The sequence below is a fragment of the Dipodomys spectabilis genome, unplaced genomic scaffold (assembly GCF_019054845.1).
Source record: "Dipodomys spectabilis isolate Male_0828 unplaced genomic scaffold, ASM1905484v1 ptg000137l, whole genome shotgun sequence".
Lineage (NCBI taxonomy): Eukaryota > Metazoa > Chordata > Mammalia > Rodentia > Heteromyidae > Dipodomys > Dipodomys spectabilis.
In genome coordinates, this window is record NW_024870814.1 from 3951986 (window position 1) to 3955988 (window position 4003).

Consider the following 4003-nt stretch of genomic DNA (forward strand, 5'->3'; position numbering starts at 1 on the left):
TATGTTTTTAGCTCCCTTATCGAAGATTAGATGGCTATAGGTCTGTGGGTTCATTTCTGGATTTTCAATTCTATTCTTGAGGTCTGTTCTTGTACCAGTACCAAGCTGTTTTGATTACTATGGCTTTATAGTAGAGTTTGAAATTTGGTATTGATATTCCTCCAGCGGTGTTCTTTCCATTGAGGAGCGTTTTTGCTATTCGGGGTCTTTTATTGTTCCATATGAATTTTTGGATTGCCTCTTCTATTTCCTTGAAAAATGAGGTTGGACTTTTGATAGGTATGGAATTGAATTTGTAGATAGCCTTGGGAAGTATTGCCATTTTCACGATGTTAATCTTTCCAATCCAGGAGCATGGGAGTTTTTCCCATTTTCTAAGTTCTGTTTTGATTTCCTTTTTCAAGTTTTTAAAGTTTTCATCATAGAGGTCCTTCACTTCTTTGGTTAAGTTAATTCCTAGGTATTTTATTTTTTGTGGGGCTATTACAAATGGAGTTGCTTTCCTAATTTCAGCCCCACTTTTCTCATTGTTGCCGTACAGAAAAGCCATTGATTTGGGGGAGTTAATTTTATACCCTGCTACTTTGCCAAAGTTTTGAATCAGCTTGAGTAATTTGGAAGTGGAGTCTATGGGATTCTTTAAGTACAAGATCATGTCATCTGCAAAGAGGGAGAGTTTTATTTCTTCTTTCCCTATTTGGATCCCCTTTATGTCTGCATCTTGTCTTATTTGCAACACTTTCTTGTCTAGGCTGGATTTGAACAACAATCCTCAGATCTCCCCCTCTTTAGTAGGTAAGATTACTGGTGTGAGCCATAGGCACCTGAGATAATTTTATATCTTTCCACTTTGCCAAGTTTTGGATCAGCTCATATAACTTGGGTGAGAAATTTGTAGGGTACATTAAATACATGATCCTATCATTTGCAAAAAGGGATAGTCCTCCCCCTATTTTGTTCCCCTTTAAGTTTCTCTCTTGTCTTATTGTTCTTCTTAGGAATTCCAGTACCTTATTGAAGAGAAGTGGAGAGAGTCAACATCCCTATCTTATTCCTGATTTTACATGAAATGCTTTAAACTTTTCCCCATTAAGTATATTGCTGACTTTAAGTTTGTCATTGCAGCCTGTATTATATTGAGGGAAGTTCCATGGATTCCTAGCTTCTCCAGGCCTTTTATCATAAAGGGGTATTGAATCTTCTCAAATACTTTCTCTGCATCACTTGTGATAACCATGTTGTTCTTGTTCTTGCTTCTGTTGATGTATTGAATAACACTCACTGGCTAACATATAGTGACCCATATTTGCATCCTTGAAATGAATCTCATTTGATGAGATGATTTTTATACAAATGTTTTTTTAAAGGAAGGACTATAGAAATGTTTATTAGAAAAGAAAAATTACAAAGAGCACATGGCAACAAGGGTTCAGCCTATCTCTGCAACTTGGCTGTCTTCTTTCATATCTATTAATGAGACTTTTTTCAAGTTAGTTTCAGTAAGAAGTATAAAAGTGTCAAGGAAAAAAGATACCCAAATTTTCATCATTACCCAAGCAGATATTCCCATCTGACTATATAAATTACATTAACATTGTCAACTATCTTTCCAAGACATACTAATAGAAAAATTGTTTTCATAGATTGAATTAAAATTCTATACTAAAACTTATGAAATCAAGTGTGTTCGTGTGCATGTGCACACAAACATGTACACATACCATATACATGGTTAAAGTCAATTAAAAATTTACATTAGAGAAGTCTTCAGAGTATTTTTTTGAAACAATTCTTCTATTTTTCTCCCTCTTAATTCCAATAAAGCTCATAAAATTTTGAAGTGCTATTTTTTAAATACTAAAATAATTATAAACCTTACTTTGCTCACATGCTATTATCAGGATCAAATAGAATAATAAATTTATCAATTCTCCATTGATTGAAATATTTTATGACCTGTTATTAACAGTACCATGAAAGATGTGCTGCTTGTGTCCAAATGTTGTTCAAAAATATGACTAATATTAGTTCTCCATACCCCTTTGTGAATTTATGCTTTTACTTTCTTTACTTTCAGTTGTCAGTAATGTGTTCTGGTTTTCAAATTCCAATGTTATCTTGACTCTAACGTGAAGAGTATAGTAATTTGCTTAAACATTGGCTATTGTGAATTTGACATTTTTGCATTGCCAATATACTTTCACATAAGTTGATTCCTTATTATTAGTTCTTCTTAATATATGAAATAAGAAGCAGGTCCAGAATTAAATGAAGAGGTATACCAAAACTAAGTTAATATCACCACTTTCTCAAGCTGTAGAACATATACATTTCTCTGTGTTTGCTTTGTTTTGTCTCCTTTCCTTAAAGAGCTTGATTCCTTGCTGTGAAGTGCTCCAGATGGGTTTCAGTTACAAATACTAAAAATATATTCTGGGGGGCACTCTGAGTACATTATCCAAGGTCACAATTACACTGTAACATTTTACTAATTGCTATTAAATTAATCTTAAAGACAAGATGCTGACTCCCAAGTTCCAGAGCTGACATTTTCATAGCATACTAGTTGGAAAGATTCCTTCCTTTCTCCAGGAACCTCATATTTAGTATCTTTAAATAACCTACAGAAGCATTTAACAGTTTTACAACACACAGCAGTCACTTCCACTTTGTCTAATCCCTAGATCATATTACATTTATCACTTAGTTTGAAGCATTCAATGCTATCAGGCTTCTTTCTTAATCAATGGTAATCATCTCAAATGGATTTTAATGGATAATCCAATTGTAAGATCTTCAGGATTCTGCAATATTTATCAGTAAAACAGCTTAAAAAATTTTAAAAGATAAAAGGGCCTAGAAAGAGCTAGAGTTAAAGAAAAAGTGGATATAGGAAACTTTTCCTTATGAATTTTATATGAAGATTTGATTGAGTTACTCAAATGTTTACTTCATAGTGGTTTTAGCTTTCATTTTCTCTCAGAATTCAAATCTACAATTTTTCTGTCATCAATAAAGAAAACATGCCAGGTACTGACTGGTAGCTTATGGCTGTAATTTTAGATATTTAGGAGGCTAAGATCTGAGGATTGCAGTTCCTCAGATCCTGCTTGGGAAAATCCATGAGACATTTATCTCCAATAAACTACTCAGAAAAAGCCAGTAGTGGTGTTATGGTTCAAGTGGAAGAACATAGCTTGAGCATAGGTTCAGAGGCAGCACCCATACCCTGAGTTCAAGCCCTAGTACCAGCAAAAAAAATTCCTAGACATTTAGATCTTCAAAATGAATCATCAGTTTAAATATTAATTTAGTAAATGTTTCAAAGATTATGTTCATCACTGCATAATGTACTAATGCATATCCAAGTGTACTTTTTTAAATGAGTTTTTTATTGTGAAAATACTGTACAGAGGGGTTACAGTTAAATGAACAAGGTAATGAGTACATTTCTTATTAAGCATTGTTGCCTCCTCCTTTGATTTTCCCCTAGCATTCCTTCCTTCCCACCTCCTCAACTACACTCCCTCCCCACCCCCCTCCACCTGCCTAAATTGTAGTTTTTCAACATAGTGTCTTGTACATCTCATTGTTACAATGAGTCAGCCTGTATCCTTATTTAAACATTTTGTTTTTTTCCTTCCCCTCACCAAATTATACCAACATCAAATACAATGAAAACAGGGGTTATACTGTGGGGAAGGAACATACAAAGCAACAAAAACAAATCACATGATACCTTGTAAATATAATAGAAACAATATCAAGAAAGAAAAAAAACCCTACTTGTATCTGTTGTTACTACTAGGGCACTAGGGCTTATTGTAACATGTTTAAATTAGGTAAGATTATTCATAATATAAATATACTAAAACAGCAGTCTTACATACCACATCAATAGTTAATACAGTGGGAGAACTACAATATTTATCTGCTGTTACAGTAAGTTATGGCAAACTTGGTTTATCATCACATCAATTGATTTAACAGTTATTGTGGAACA